This window comes from Urocitellus parryii, chromosome 7 (assembly GCF_045843805.1).
Source record: "Urocitellus parryii isolate mUroPar1 chromosome 7, mUroPar1.hap1, whole genome shotgun sequence".
NCBI lineage: Eukaryota > Metazoa > Chordata > Mammalia > Rodentia > Sciuridae > Urocitellus > Urocitellus parryii.
Window position 1 is genome coordinate 47,139,927 of NC_135537.1, and position 18,075 is coordinate 47,158,001.

The 18,075-nt window shown below is 34.9% G+C and overlaps 1 protein-coding gene across 1 annotated transcript in view; it reads left to right on the plus strand.

Moving 5' to 3' along the window:
* Nucleotides 1-18,075, plus strand: part of Cngb3 (cyclic nucleotide gated channel subunit beta 3) — a 137,978-nt gene that overhangs the window by 15,356 nt on the left and 104,547 nt on the right. The window lies entirely within an intron of this gene.

Below are 18,075 nucleotides of genomic sequence, written 5' to 3' on the forward strand. Positions count from 1 at the left end.
TACCTAGGATCCAGGGTATTGCTGATTGAACAATAGGCATCAGTAAGAGAGAGCGCATTTTCAATGAACACAAATTTGGCTATATATGAAAATAAACACAAGCTCTCTCTTAACACATACATACACAATGCTATCGTGCTATCTGACAAAAAATAAAACCTGATGTATCATTTAGGCAAAGAGAAGATGTTTAAACTCTGAGGTGAGGACTAGAATCTTACAACAGGATAAGTAATTATTTATGTTATTTATATAATTATTGGTGCTTGCAGAATGCTTTGCACTCCTATTAGTAGGTCATCATTATCTTCCCTCCACAGATAAGCAACCAAGGCACAGAGAGGTTAATTAGTTTGCCTATAGTAATAGGGTTAGCTCAGATAAGATTAGACTGCAGAAGACTAGAATTCCTGAGTGGAACTTTTTCCTCTCTCTTGCCAATATACTCCCCTTTAACCAATAGCTTAACCTTCTGAATTAATCTCTCTTTCTAGCATTTATTTTAATACATATAAGTTTTTGCAATAAGTAGTAGTAATAGGCTTTGAAGGAACTGAAGTTGAATCCATAACTAATATTTTGGGAGATATATTCCTCTTAACCCATATTTATTCCTACTAGAGTACTTTTGCTTTTCTGAAAATGTAAAAAATATTGAAAGTTTTCAATTGCCCAGAAAGTAGGTCAAACAGTACAGTTCAATACTATGAAACTCCTTAATATGTCCTCTGAGAATCTGCCTGGTCTATCTCCTCCCTGTTTTCCCTTTGCCATCTCCCAACACATCTCCTTACTACCCACTTTCCTTTTGTAGCCACACCTCTCCTGCATATATTTCAGTCTCTTATACTCATCACATTTCCTGCTGACATCAACTCTTCAGATTGCATTTTGACCATTCCCTCCTTTGAAAGGCCTTTCATGCTCTTTGTAAGTAGGTCATATGCCCCTGTAATAAGAGCTTTTGCATGGTGTATATTCCTGTTGCAATTCATATGATTCTCTGATTAAAGTCCATAGGTCTCACCTCTTGGTTGTGTGCTTCTTTATGACAGGGGCCATGGTATCTGTATTATTGATGACTGGTATCCCCATTGCCTAGCTCTGTACCTGGTACATGATAAACTTAAAAAAACTACTGATCAAATGAACTAATGGGTGAATCTCAACCTACTGGATTTATCTCTCTGGAACTTCTAAATTTTCAAAATTGTATAGTGTCTACAAGAGGAGATAGCAAAACATGAGTGGCACCCAAGCCTTTCCATTCCAGCTTGGAATCCTTGGTAAGAGCAAGGGTGGCAGGTGGCACATTATAAAGAGAATGAGGAAACAACCTTAGGCTCTAAAGACTCTGTTTGGGATAGGGATGTAGCTTAGTGGTAGAGCATTTGCCTGGCATGTGTGAGGCCCTTGGATCCAACCCCAACACCACAAAAATAAGTAAATAAATAAGCCAAGTCAGTCTTAATTCCTTATTCTCTTCTTGGCTTTGCATCACTATCATTTTCCTGAGCTGGCAAAATTGTTTGCATCCAGATCATTTTTTTGATATTTTCCTGACAACACTTTCTGCAACATAGATAGTGGTGCCCCTAGAGAATTATTGATGAGCTAAGTAGGCCCAAGTTAGCTGAAAGCTCTTGCTTTGCTACAGGAAGACTTTCTGCATCTTTTCTGAGGACCAATGAAAACCACAAGCATTGAAAGAACAGCTTAAAATGAGCTAGTTCTAGTGTCACCTTTGACTAAAGTTAATGGAAATCTTAATCTTCCAGGACCACGTAAGACTTATCAAAACTTTCTGTTTTAACCACATGGGCAACAATGCTACCACACCTAGAATCCTAAACAGCATAATTTTATATATGATTACATAAGATCAATGATAAAATAATTGTCTATTGAAAATACCATTTCATAGTGCCCTCAATGAGTAAAGCTCATTTTGGTACATTTAGTTATTAAAAATCAGCATCTTCAACTTTAAGCAAGGTTAAGTTTTAAAAAGCTTTTTCTCCTAGAAAAAGCATTAAGGATTTGATTGATTGTAGGCACTAAATATAGATATGTGACTGACTAGTCCTCACCTCAATTACTTTAAATTTGGAAAAAGTTAGGTTATTAATAAACAAAATTTAAAAGTAGGTTTCTTATTCTAAGTGCATTTACCTTATCCTGTGGCCTAAGCCCTGGGCTGAATAGGGATTAATGTGTCTGGGCTGATCAACAAGTAGTGGGGAGAATGCAGAGTGGGAATTTTGCTGTCTCTGTGTGAAAACTGCAGTGTGATATTGTTGATTACATCTATAGTTTCTGTTATTCTCAGAAAATGCACAGGGGTAGAGACCATGATGAATATAAGCATAAAGGTTACCATTTATATCAGTCAAGGTTCTCCTGAGAAGCAGAACTGATAGGATATACACATATACAAATTCTTATCATTAAGAAATGGCTAAGGACATTATGGAGGCTGAAAATTCCCAAAATCTATAATCACCAAGCTGTAGACTCAAGAGAACCAATAGTGTTTTTCCAACTCCAGTCTGAGAACCAAAGGAGCCAAAGGTATAAGTTCCAGTCCAGAAGCTGGCATACCCAAGACTCAAAACGAATCAGTGGTTCAGTTTTCTGTCTGAAGACAAGAAAAAGCAAGTATCCAAGCTTAAAAAGAGCAGAAGGACTCTCCTCTTACTCTCAGGAGATCAGCCTCCTTGTTCAATACAGGTCTCCAACTGACTAAATGAGATGCACATTAAGAAAGACGCCCTGCTTTACTCATGCTACTGATTTAAATGTTCATCCTATCCAAAATGCTTTCACATCTAGTATAATGTTTGCCCAAAGATCAGAGCACCCTGTGGCCCAATCAAGTTGACACATAAAGTTAATTATCACACCATCTCCATTATGCACATAAAGGAATTAAAACCGTATAGATTCTGTTTTTTCTGTGGCTAAAGTACAGTGCCCTCAACAAGATTCTAAATACTGTCTAAAACTAATTTCCTCACCAAAGTAATACCACTTATCTCAAATACATGTCAGCCAAGGAAGAGATCTTCTTTGAAGATATTCCAGTATTATATGTCCACGTTTCTGACTGGAATTCACTTGAATTAAACTAGATTTCTTTCTTTCCTTCTTTTTTATATCCTTTCACAACATTTTCTAAATTCTCCATCTGAGAAAAAGAAATTCTCTTCTGATCTTCCCCCAAAAAAACCAATCAATTTGTTATCTTTTCAGATGAATCATTTGTCTTTTAAAAGACACGAGGTTCACCTCTGGAAAGACCCACTGATATCATTTGTCAATTACCAAGGAAAACAGCCTGTTTCTGGCATTCTATGCAGCACATCCTTATTTTTTTTAATATAAAAAGATATATTTTGATGGACACTAATGAATAGCAAGCGAAAGAAGATGTGTTTTGCCTGGAAACATCAAATAGCTACTTCTGGAAAAAGAGACAGAGTTGAATGGCTGATAGGTTAAGTGGTTAAATGATGAACAAGCAAGGGAGTAAAACATTCAGTGCCTGTGACTGGGGTGTGCTTCCAGACTGACTTACAGTATAGTACATGACTTTTCATCACCATTGCTACCCATGACGCTGAAAAGGAAGGTTATTTCTATGAATAGTCTTTGTTCATAATAGCAATCAGTCTCTATTTGGGTGGTTTTAAAATAGGCAATCATTTCGCAGCAGGAACAATGAGAACAGAATAGAATTCAGAATCTTATCAGCCCTCATAAACACTGACATTTATTGTCTTGTAACTAGAAAAAGCAAGAATCACTGCAGGAAAGATGCTTAAAAATCCATATGTGCCTTTAGAGTTGGAATAGAAAAGGAATGTCACCTATCAAGTTTACAAAAATAAAATGCAATTTATACTTCAATAATTTACAAGCTTTTAATAAAAAACAAAAAGGAAATCAGCTATATGTTTACCAAATTTCTGGGGTACTTAGTGAAAATTATGCACTATTACTTTTAGCCCAAAATTGAAAATTTTCCTCTATGATAAGAATACTTGTAGAATTAAGCATTATGAATGCTTTGAACAACAGATTGTCCATTTATTTCTAATAATGATTGCTAACTTCTATTTTTAGCAATAAAGTAGATTTAAATGTTTTTAGAAAATTCTTTGGGGATAATATAATATAAAATACTGGATAAAAATATAAAATCATACCTTTTCATGCATGACTGAACTTCTGGAAAGCAAATGCAGAATGTAATTAAAATAAAAAATTAGGAAGTTTAAAAATTGTAATAAGAGGTAGAAGAGCAAAGTTAAGCAGTGGAGATTGTAACCAGATATGAAGAAAGTAAAAAAAGTAGCTACCCCTTAACTTCTAATGTACATTATGGAATTTGGATGACAATGATGTGTCAATGTATGTTTAATTGTCAAAAATGTACAACTCTGTTGGAGGATATTGAAAATAGGGGAGGTTATGTATGGTGGGAGCAGAGGAGTATAGGAAATCTATTTCTTTAGTTTAATTTTGCTATGAACCTAAAACTGCTGAAATAGCAAGCAAACTGCTATTTCTTAAATAAGATAAAATTAAAATATTTCCTATAAAGAGGGACAATTGAGAACTAAAAGACATAAGTCTGATTAATTTTAAAATATCTTAAGTGAACATGCATATTAAAATATCTTTGAAATGTGATATTAATTAAAACAGAATTTTTAACTTCCATATACTAAATTTATGGTCTTATAAGATGACAAGTAAGAGGCAGTGCATGCAATTCTTTCAATTATTAAATGAAACTGGTGAACCCACTCTCCTAGTGTGGGTAACTGCAAAATAATTCTCTTTGTTTTTGAATGGACAAGTATTTAAAGTTATCAAAGATAGTGCACATTGGTATGCCACAATTAGCAAATTGGATCCAAAGAACACTGAAAAAACTCATGTCTAGTACCTGTTCAAGCTTAATTAGAACAAATACAAAAATCGACCTTATACTATGCTTTAGACCTTGTAACATCTGCTCAAGAGCTCTTCAAAAACACAAATATTTGCATTTTACCCTCCAGTACTACTGATTTATTTGGTCTGTAGTGGGTAAGAAACATGAGTAATTCTAAAAATCTTCTTAGAAAATTCTAGTGTACATGTAGGAAGGAGAACCATTTCTCTAGAACATAAAGTAGATCTAAGAAAGTTTTAAAGATTTTATGTCATATAGAATATATTCTCTAATCACTTTGCCATAAAATTTCATGTTAATTTTTTAAAGCTAAACTTTTCAGAAATCTCACACAATTAAGAACACACTTTTAAGTAGTCCTGAGGTCAAAAAAATAAATCATAAGGGAAAATACTTAGAAAGAATCACCAGTGAATATGCTGCACTTCAAACTTGGAGAATAATTTTAAAAATCTACCAGTTATTTGTTTTTGCTCTTCTCTCTTTATTTTTATTTTTTGTTTTTCTTATATTAACTAGTTGATTTTAAATACAAGTTTAATATAAAATTCATTTGGAAGAACAAAAAAACAAAAATAGGAAAAGGATGAGAAATAAGAGTAATGAATGTGGTTTTAGTCCTACAAAATATTAAAACCTACTTAGTCTTCTACAATTCAAAAAGTGTGACATTGGCATATGAATAGAAAAATCAATAATATATATATATATATAATGTGTATATATATATATATATATATATATATATATATAATACTACATATAGAAATATAGTATATTATAAGGATGGCATCTAAAATCAGTAGGGAAAGATAGACTTAAATAAGCAGTATTAAAGAAACTAGATAGACATTAATAAAAAAACTAAAATTGGATTTATTCTTCATGCCACACACTATATAATTTCCCAATAGGCCAAAGATTTAAACATAAAAATAGTAAAAACATATAAGTACTAGGGAAATATAAACAAATTCCTTTATTTGTAGAAACACATACTAAGTCCTAACATTCAAAATTCAGAAGCAATACAAGAAATGCTAGATAAATTTTACTACAAAAAAGATTTAGTATTACTGAAAAAAATATTATAAGCAAAATAAAAAAGAATCAGCAAAAATATACATATGAAAACTCTCATTACTACTTTCTCTGGAGACTCAGCATTTTATTTCTGAGATTGATAATACATTTAAGCTTTGTTTTGCATTAAGATACTTTAAAATTGTTAATGACTTAATCAACCTGATGTCTTTGTGATATGTTGCCACCACTATTTCATTTTTCCTTTTCTTAAGATTAAATAGCAGAAATTCAGTGTACTTTATTAATTAATTTTGGCTATTAATTAGCCAAAAGTAAACCAATATATCATGTAATCCCAGGAGTAAAACAGTGATCCTAGCATTCAATATAGTATAGTCAGATGATCCACTCTAACTTCAACAAAGTAATTTTATTAGTAGTATATAACTAAGTGTATATTATGTATAAAATAATATTCATATACTATGGTATATATATATATACAGATAGATAGATAGATAGATAGATAGATAGATAGATAGATATAAAATATGGTGGTGAATATCCTTCTAGAGTGTCTGTTCCTGCTTTCTGTACTCTTAAAAGTCATTAGTAATGTTGTGAGAAATTGGATACAATGTACCAAGACAAAGCAGGCGAGTATCGGAAATAGCAGTAGTGTTGTACTGGTAGGTGGTTGACATGAGTCAGCAGACAAAAGATAAAAATGTTATGAGTATGTGTAGTGGCCCTGAGAGAGGACCAGCCTACAGACACAGTTTGTGGTCCTATCTTAAATAGCTTCACTCTTTATCATGGAGAGATGACAGCTCGGTTGCTTGTTGCCATAGAAAACCAGAGCACACAGAAATTCTGTGTCTATTTTCTTCCTCTTGGCATAAAAAAAAAAAGGAAATTAGACAATTTTTATGTTTTTTATAGTGCTTAAATTATGACTTTCAGAATATGGTCTTCTTGTGTATTATGATTGACTGATGGATATTGACTGGAAATTTTGAAAATTATACAAGAGAATAAATTCAGATTACTATGAGGCAGGCAAATAATCCTCCTGAATAAAGCCTCCAGAGAGGATGGAAAACAACAGAGCAATCCTGATGACACAATAGACGGTAGGTAGGAGGGAATGCTGAATGTTTCCTACGTTGAGTTCAAGAAAAGGTCTCCTTCCTTTCATGAAGTCAACCCAGCTGAGAGTGATTCACATCATCTGATTTTTTCTAAATTCTTTTTTTTTAAATCTAGAAGTCCATACTTTTGAATTCTCTGAAAATAAAATTGAAGTTCTTTTAAACCATAGGCCAAATACAGCTACAAGTCATCAGTTTACCATCTCTGCCTTGAAAGAAGAGATGAATTCTAAATAAGTTCACTGTCAAAAAATATAATTCCGTATACAGATTGCTGCATCACATCAGTTACCCTTCCATTGATTGACATATTGCCTTTCTAGTGTCTGATGTATTCTGCTGTCTATATTATTCTCTACTATCCCCCCTCCCCTGAATCAAACTGTGAAATATGATGTATGAGGAACTATGTAATGTTTTGAACGACCAACAATAAAAAAAATATATATATATATAATTCCATTATACACTTAGAGATGTGGTCTATCAGAAAAAAATATTCATGAATGTTGTTCCTCATAAATCATTTCTAGGACACAGAGTCAAAACTATAGGAATTGTTTGTATGTTTTAATTAACATTATTACATTTCCTTTCAATTTAATTTTATTGTTGCTTTTAAGGTTTTAGTTTATATTGTAATTTTTAGAGATATTTGCAGTTTGAGAGAAATTTTGTCTGACAGTATTTAATAAGCAGTCTTGTATGATAAATAAGAGATTTTTATAATCAGTTTCTTTAATGGTGTTCTTTTTTTAATATTTTTTAGTTGTCAGTGGACCTTTATTTTATTTATTTATATGCAGTGCTGAGAATTGAACCCAGTGCCTCACACATACTAGATAAGCACTGTACCAATTAGCCACAGCCACAGCCCCTTTAATGGCATTCCTAATAGTCCAAATATATATTAGTAACAAGAGCCTAGAAAAGAGGCTTAGTTGATTCTATTTTAAAGTTAATTGATTAATGGAGACAGGAAGATCTGGTCAAATAAGTGAAATGGAAACTCTCCATTCTGAAAAAAAAAAAATAAATGTATAGCTCACTGTGTTTCTTACTGGGATGAGGACTTGATGAGGACTTGATAAGTCCACCAAGGACTGGCTTCAGCAGGAGACAGGAGTAGAGATGTGGAGAATGAGGGATACCTCCCTACCTGGAGTAGCAGACTGGATTCAGATAAGAAAGAAAAAGGATTTCCACCCAGTGAGAGGTAATTTCTGGCACAGGAAATGGCAAACCTAATACACTGGTTTAGAGCACATAAATTTTCAGGAAGCAGCAAACATGCCACACAGGTTATCTAAGAGAAGCAACCCAGGAATAAGCTGGCCAATAAATGATTCAGTGCAGAGATGGCATCCTTTTGAGACGCCCCTTCTGAGCTAGGAAGGCACTTGAACGCTCCAGCAGGTGAGCAAGCAAAGTCATGGGGAATAACTCAGCTGAAAATGTGAGGCAAGTACCAGTAAGAGTGACCCTTCCATCTCAGATGTTTAGCACAGGATCAGCCATTTAGAACATATAGTAGAAGTTCTCCAGTTCATGAATAAAATGTGTGTTTTACTCTGCTAGATTGCTAGAAGGGGAATTACACAGTGAAAGAATATATATATATATATATATATTATATATTAAGAATATATAATATATATGTTTTTAAGTTTCTGATAAGAACTTTTATAACTATAGTTTTAGATTTAAATATTGTTCTCATTTTAAATATAGAAATGTTTTCATATGTGGTTGTTTTCACTGCTCATGAAATGTCTTGGCTGCTTTTCCTTATATGGAAGGCAATGTTTTTATTTGTTTTTACATGATTTCAGCATCCCATAATATCTGGACAGTTTGTTACATAATGTGGTAAAACATAAAACTAAGAGCTCAAATGTCTAATAATTCTGTATCAAATAGAAATTCAGCCTAATTCTGCTGAGACAGTAATATTCCAGCATGTAGTCTATGTCCCAACCATCATCTAGGTAAACTGGCCTAATGATTAATTTCATTGCAACCGTAGCTCACATGCAGACATTCAACAGTGCCCTGATGTGAGCACCAACTCACAGAACTTGTTATTGTAAGACACTGACAGACAATGGAATAACAGCTATGCTACTCTGTGGTATAAGAAAAAGCAGTAAATGGACAATTGGAGCAATCAGAGGAAAAGTTCTGCATGCTCCCATCACCAATTTGTGTCTGTGCCAGGGCCCATTTCATCAGTTTTTGTTCCTATTACGCAGGAAAACCGCGTCTAAGCTCTCTTCAGTGAACTAATCCCCTCTCTCTGACTCACAGACATCACTCTGGTAATTTTTCCCTTCTCTCCAACAATACCTGATTATTTTTCTTTCTGTTGGATAGTCTCTATAAGCATATAGACATGTTATAGCATTTCCCATACTTAAAAAAAAAATCAGTAACAAAACACCTCTCTTCCTCTCTTAGTTCCAAGAGAGCTACAGTTATTGCCTACTTTTCCTCTCGCCTGTCACAGCAAATTGACTCAAACCAGCTACCTATATTCACTTTTACTACTACCTCTCTGCCCATGCTCTCCGGAACCTGTTACAACCAGGATCTTATTCCTTCATTTGACCTTGTATGAAAGCTTTTATTGGATTTTATTCCAGTTTTATCAACATCAATAATTCCTTCAAACCTGTCAGAGTTGATGGCCAATCCCTGGTTCTGTGATTTTGTTTTTGTTTTTGTCTTTGTTTTTGTTTTCACCTATCAGCACCTATTTACAGTTAATCCTTTATGTCCTCCTTGAAGCACCATCTTCATTTGGCTCCCTAGATACCACTGTATTGGGCTATTGATTTACCTGACTGGCCACTCTTCCTCACTGTTCATGGATGGTTCCTCCTCTTCCCAACCTCTAAACCTTAAGGGCTCAAGCACCATTCTCATTCCTTTTTTTTTCTCCCTACATTCTAAAAATAGATGATTTTTCAGCTCCATGGCCTTAAGTGACATTAACACCTGATGACTCCCAAATTTGTATTTTCTTTCTGGATCTGTACCAATCGCCTATGCAGTATCTATCCTTCCAAGTCTGTTAGACATATCAAAATGTGCATATCCAGAACCAATCAGTTTTTCTCACCTCTTCCAAATTTGCCCCTCTCAAGTCTTTCTCTGATGTACAAAGGCACCTTCATTCCTCTCTTTGATCAGGCCCAAAATTCACCCTTCTCTTTCTCTCATACTCTATATTCAAAGCAATAGTGAATTCTTTTGGTTATTCCTTTGGGATACATCCAGAATTTTATCACATGCTACTCTTATCCCTATGACTGTCCCCACCCATCTTCTCCCATAGGGCTATTGCACTAACCTCCTAAGTGGTCACCTGTCTTTCCCTCTTTGTCCTCTCCTGGTCCTCTCAACAGAGTGGATTGGATGATCCTTTGACATGCAAATTATCCAGTTCTCCAGATTCTCCTGTGGCTTCTCATCTAATGCTGAGAAAACCTGAAGTCTTTATGACAAAGACCTATATTATCTGCCTCCAAGCCCCCAATCCTGCTGCTTTCCTGACCTAAACTCCTACATTTTAACCCTCTAACACTAGAACAATCTTTGCCTCAGATACCTATAAAACTTCCTCATTTGCTTCTTTCAAAATCTGCTCAAATTTCATCCTATTGGAAGGGCTTTCACTGACCACTCTATAAAAAATAGCAGTAAGCTTCAATCTCCATCTTCCTTACCTTGATTGGCCTTTCGTCTTTGCATTTTATCATTGCCTGACATATTCTGTGTTTTTTAAATGTCTATATTGTCCCTTTCTCCCTACTTCAAAGTAAAGTGTTTGAGGATAGAATTGTGTCATGTTTGCCTCTAAATTCTCAACTCAAAAAAGACTCTGGCATATAGTAGGCCCTATGATAAGTAAATGCTGAATGACTGTATGGATGAGGAAATGAGATCCCCAAATTATATAATTCTGAAGGGAAGATAATATTTTCCTCATAAAATTGTGACTATTTTTTAATCCTTAAATTTAAAATATTATCAAGTTAATTTCTCTTAAGTAACTCTGCACATATTCCATGAATATATTTGATCAAGCCCCATGTCTGATTTCATAATATTTTTATCACGAATACTACCAAGTCTTTTCTAATGGCTCCTAGCAAATTCACATCTTAAATGTACTTTTAAGCTATTTGGGGTCAAGAACAAAATTGAGCCCTCATGCTTTAACTGATTCCACAAGTACAAGAAGTAGAAGTTATGCATTCGATTTCCTCTCTACAATTGTTGGTTTCAACTGCAATTATTCTAATGACTCATGTGATAACCAGGTTTGGAAAAAGCACTGTAATCAGAGGGTGATTGCACTAGGTGTTCACCTCCAGCATCTAGGACTTGATTCAAGACTTAAATGAAAGAAAAGTGATGGTTTAAATCTGGAGTTCGGTAGGCATCAGTCCATGTAACTAAAGCATCCGGCTCTGGGACACAGTAAGCCTTCTATTGAGGGCAGAGCTAATTGAAGAAGGCTTTGCTTCCCCCCAGGATTAAGATACAAGTGGTAGCCACATGAAAGAGTCCTCAAGGCTGCTGCACTTTTACCTACTTGGAACTCAATGAAGTGTTTTTCTCACACTAATGAGCAATGCATTTACTCACATGCATTTAAAATTAGAAGCAGAGGGTATTTTTTTGAGTAATGAATGTTTTGCTTAAACCATACCAACATGTGTTTTGAAAGGAACTGAAAATGTAGCATATGGTTCACGTAGACTTAAATAGGCCTTGTTCAGACATTAATCCGAGGGGAAAAGGGGCTATTCGCCTCATCCACCTCCTTAGGCAAAGCAATCTTTCCTGAATCATCCATCTATTCTTTTTAGGTCAGAGATTTTGTTTTAGCAGGACATAAAAAAGAATTTCATTCCCAACTTTAAAGACATTTTTTTAAATATTCACTGAAGTATAAACCACAATTTTTAAAAAGCAACTGTGTTCTGTTTATCAACAAGTTATTTATTTAAGTAAATACAATTAACTTGTCATACTTAGCTCACTGTCAGTGTGGGGCCTCATAAAGAAAATGATGAAGCTAACAAGTGTGCATCATCAATGACTTGGTGAAAATCCAACCAAGTATAACAACAGCAACAAAACCTTTTTCTTTCTGCCAGTCAGTATCTGGTTCCACATCACCCGCCATTCCTGTTCTTTGTCTGACTATGATCCACATCATTTGGATCAACTCTATGTATTTGAGGAAAATACAAATTTAGCAGGCCTATCAACTCACCATCTCACCTCTCACCTAACACTTCTGGTGCCATATATAAATCATTTGCAACTCCACCCCAAAAGGATGTAATAGTAGATGCAACTCCTCTCTGAACCCTCATAACCCTGCCAGCTGTATCCCTAAAATACAACCTGTCATTGGTAGTCAGCTTGGACAGTTTTTCATGCAACATACCTTCTGCTGGCAGCCAGAGGTTTTCTGCTTTTTAAGGATTTGCATCCTTAGATTGAACCCAGCCAGATCATCCAGGTTAATCTATTGATTTTAAACTCTATAACCCACAGATTCCTTTTGCTATGTAAATATTCACAGTTTGCAGAGCTGAGAACATGAACATTTTGAAAGGGACCATTCTACCAGCATCTTTTATTTTTCCTCACACCTGAGATGTATCTGCTCTGCAGAATTCAGTTTACTGCCCATAGTATAATTTGGCTGGTAAGCATGATGAAAGACTGAACAATGAAAATAAGAAATTTCCAAGACCGTAGGTTTAATTGGCCAAGGAAGAAAGCTGCCTCCTTGCTAACAGTAATACATATGAGAATTCTACTCAAAGTGAAATATTGGCAAAGGACTTCAGTAGATAATTAGAAATCCTAGACAATTTGCTTCTTCCAAGATGCTTTTGGGGAGGTGTGGAGAGGAGTTTATTGCCTGTGGACAGCTTTAATACTTGGACATGAGCTAGTTTACACTAATTTCAAATCTTTACTTGAAGTGGCTAATACCACATTTCTAGTTCCTGTGTTGTAAGTGACTCCTACTGAAGGTGACTCACCACCTCGTAGTCATTTGCTCATACAGGTAACACCTTAAAAATGAAAACAAACAAACATAAATTATGGTGTTTTGAAAGTCACTGGTTCTTTGAAACCTCCGGTGCATTTTTCCATTGTAACAGTGTTAAAATTGACAGTCAGATGCCAAGGTAGGCCTACAAAATTCAATTTAGATTATGGTTTCCTTAAGACCAGAGAGGCACAGAATGAACTCTAAAACTAATCTGTGAATAACTGTATTCTGAGTTCCAGCTCAGGGCACATCACGCTAGAATGCCCCTGACATAGAGAGCCCTGTCTCACTTAGCTCCTCTCACGGGAGGGGGTGCCAGCCTGCTACAGAGAGTCCCTGGTGTGGCTCCTGCAACCCAGGCCCAGAGTCTTTCAGAGCAATTCCACTGGGGAAGTAGCAAGAGCTACAGAGATTTCAGGGGTGTGGAGCCACAGGAGGCAGAACTTACACCCAGCCAGCCTCAAGGAAGCCTAGTTTCTATGGATTTGTTTTCCTTTTCGACCCAACTGACACTTGCCAGAGACTTCATTTCCATTACAACTAAGTTTTCACCATACCTGGTTAACAGTATAGAAAAATACAACCTAACTGATTTTTTTCCTCCCCTTCTTTCCCTATCAGAAGTACAAATCTTTAATAATTTGCAATTAATAATCTTACTTCTAGATACAATAAGAATTTTAATATAGCATTTATTTTTCTTTCTCATAGTGTAATTTGTATGTGCCCACTGTAGACAATTTGAAAAATAGCACAAAATAAAAGCAAAAATGGTTTATAATGCCAATGCTCAAATATAGCACCATAGCTACTCATTCTTTGATGAAAAATACAAATGAATGAATGAATATGTTCAGAGCATTAAGACTCAACAAGGCTTTCCTTGGTGGTACAAGCTTTCTGGCAATAGTCAATCGTCTTCCGGGCACTGGCTCCTACTGAGCAGTGGGCTGCTGAACCAAAGCATGGATTAAGTTAAAAGAGGCACAGTAGCAATCAGTCACCACAAAGCTGGAGCTCTGTTCAGAACTGTCTGAACAACATGGAGTTTGCACCCATTAACATGCACTTGCACTGCCCTCTAGTGCCCATCCACCTGAGCTCATGCAGCTGCTCACAATCAGAATAATTGGAAAGCTGAGATCAAAGAAAACGGCGACTAAGGGGTAGAAGGAAAAGATTAGAAAAGGAATTAAATTGTGTGCACTCAGAGAATTCCTATTCTGGGAAAAATAATTTATCATAAATCTTCCATTTTCCTTTCTTTCTCTCCACTCCTCCCTCTCCTAATCAGCACAACACCAAAGTCTTTTTTCTTCTTCTTGTTCATTCCAACCATGCCCGTAAGTATAAGGGAAAGGATCCCTACAATAAAGCTGTGAATAAAGGATAATGTGTTATTTATAAACATATGGAAGAGAAGGGTTAATCTTTATAAAATAGGAATCTAAAAGAAAAAATATACACATTAAAGGAAAATGAAAATCACACCTTAAGTCTGGAGAAAATGAAAGATTATTAAAAATATCTTGTTAGGTGGTAAACCATATGGAAGAGGAGGAATATCTAGCTCCTCACATCATACCAAAGAGCCAAATAGATTTCAGATAGAGGAAGTTAAAAGCAAAATCAATTTGTTTTAATTATATGAAAATTAAAGTGAATCTTCATCAAATATATGATGAACTTTCTAAACTGGAATAAAAAATGACAAAAAACAAATGTGGATAATTAGATGACCTCAAAATAAAAACTTCTCAATGTTAAAAAACAGAGCATGGAAATAATAAACAGATAAAATATTTAACACCTATGAAATGTGTATCACAAAGAGAAGAGAAAAAGAATATGACTTCAAAACCAGCAATTAACAAGTGAGAAAAGAATGACTTATAAGTAAATGTACAGGCTTTCACCTCTAGAGTAACCAAGAATTGCTCATCAAAATTACAAGCCAGAAAGTCCTTATGAGCCCATCCCCTCACACTAGTCTGTTGTGGGATACTACTTGCACAATTCAAGGTTTTCAGGTGTGGAGTTCAGAAAGGGAGGTGCAGCCTTTTACCATTGCAGTTCATCTACGTGGATCTTCAAGACTAGAACCCAGCTTTTTGCAATGAACCAATAAACACCACCTCCCGCTGAGAATATCTGAACAAATACTGACAGGACTGAAGAATAAACAAAATAGGATCAGGGGAAGTTGGGGTTATGTTAAATAAGGTGATCTAATGGAGGTTGAAGCACTTCAGGGACATTCAAGGAGCAGTATGAATTGACGTAAGGCAGATAAGTAACAATGGTGTGGATGCTTGGGAACCCACTGGCTCCAATTATTCAGAAATTCAGCATGTCCAGAAAAAAAGAACAATTCTGGAAGATTCTGGGATGAAGAGACTAGAGAGGGACAGTGGCTTACAGGGCAAAGGGCTCTTGAGAGTGCAGCTAACATCAGTTATAAGAGAAAAAGAGCTGTTGGAACAGATCTTGCATCTTGCAAAGAAAGCTGATATGAAAGAAATAGTTTTAAGGGGGTGTGGATAACTGAATCTCTGCCTAGTTGTGGAGAAGACAGATGAATATTATGTGAAGAGCTGAAACTTCAAATCCAGGAAACACCATGACTGTTATGGTGATGGCCTTGGAGTTTTGTCTTGAGGTTTCGTGAAGCAGATAAAGGTTTCTATAAATTGTAGAGTATTATGCAAATGTTACTTTTTATTCTAACAAGGGCAGAATAATGAAAAGACTCCTTCAGGAATTCCTTGGGATTTTGTCTGTTTTTCTACCTTTTTTTTTTTTTTTGATACCACAGGCAGTGTGGGTAACAAGATGGCAGATGGTCTCTATTTCCACAGGTACCTAGTACAGATATGCAAATGAGATACTGTGGCCAAGGCAGCCAATGAAATGCTGAACATAGTAGGGAAAGAATTTTGTAAACAAAATACATACTCCTAGAATTATGAATTATCACCAGAATGCTGCATATGATTCTGGTCTCAAGGAAAAAGCAGAGCTAAAGTTTTAAGGAGGGAAATGAAAAACTATTAAGGACTAACAACAGACTTTGTGTGGATTCTAAACATTAATTGATCAGTCTAAAACTATTAATCCTGTAGTACTAGAACTATGTTTCATGAAGTCTCTCTTGAAGGAGAGAATTTTATAATTAATAATATAGCACCACTTTAAACAGAAATAAATGTACAAAGCTATAAATATGTGTAAAATACTTGGGAATATTTCTACCAATGTTCACCTGGATAAGATTTTCCCCTGATCACTCATCAACAAAACCAAAAACAAAGTAATCCTGTGACTGTAGAAAAAAAAATACTGTACGTATTATTTGTATTTCTCAGTATTTGTTTATGAAATCCATTTTGAAATTAAACATTGAATATTTATAGTGATCCATACTATTAATTATAACAGCAAAAGACTTAAAACAGTAGTAGCATATTTAAGTAAATAATGATATAGCCAAAATTAAAAAACATTATATAACTTTAAAACTTAATCTATGTTTATTGACCAAGAAAAGCAGTATTGATAGAGGGAAGTCAACAGATCTAGAATACATTTTGGAAATAAAGGAGATAAATTTTGTGATAGATTAGCAATGGAAAAAAATATGTGTTCAGAATCAAGTGCTTATAAATATCTTTTAATGCCCAACTAAAAACATAATAAGCATCATTATAATTAATGTAATAATATAACAAATGTTACATATGCATCTTTCTATATTAATCTTTTCAAATTTGTGCTTTTATTTCCATAAAAATGGATTTTTTACTTGCAGCTGCTTAGTCAAAGAATTCACGCATTTAGAGTTTCAAGATGTACTGTCAGACTATTGTCTTTAAAAATCAAAATAATTTGTATTCAGCTATATATGTTTCTGCATACTCAACACAGGATATAATTGATTTTCATAGTTTTTGCCAATCTGATAAGTTAAAATGAACCCGTCCATGTGAAATTTACCATTCATTTCCAGGAATTCGGGAACTCATCAAATTTCAGTGTCTTCATATAAAATTCTTCTTTGAAACCATGTTACCTTCTTTTATGTCATTTGTTGTCACCTAGCCATATCAACTGAATTTCTGCTTCCATTTTCACATTCCTTTCTGTCACTTTTCTTCTCCCTTATAAGGATCCTTGTAATGAATTATTCCAGGCCCCACTCAGATAATCCAGGATATTCTCCCCGGACCCTCAAGATCCTCAATTAAATCACATTTGCAAAATCCCTTTATTTTTAAAAAGAAGGTAACATTGACAGGAGTTCGAATGTAGATATCTTCAGGGACCCTTATTCAGAGTAACCCAATATTTGCTCGTTCATTAGGTGGAGATCAATGTTCCCTAAACCCCAAGAACTGGCTGAACTTAGTGATTAACTTACAACAAGAATAAAGAGGTGATCTTACAGGGGAGAAACTAGCATATGCTGCCTTAGCCAGGTGGTCCTGGTTAGTATCATCAGTTGTGAGACATTACAGCCCCAGTATGATGTGATGATAGGAAGAGTTTACCTCCATGGTATTTCTCCCCCCAAATCTTCATCCCAGTCTAGTCTAATCATGGGGGAAAAAAACAGCAAAACCAAAATTAAAAGATGTTCTATAAATTATCTGATCTGTATGACTCAAAACTGTCAAGACCATGAAAAACCAAGGAAGACTGAAATACTGTTACAAGCCAGAGAAAAGGAAGGAGACTTAGTTGATGACAAAAAGCAATGTTCTGACTTAATTGGATTCAGGAATAGAGAATGGACATTAGTGGAAAAAACACTGAATTCTGAATAGTCTCAAATTTAATTAATAATGATGTAC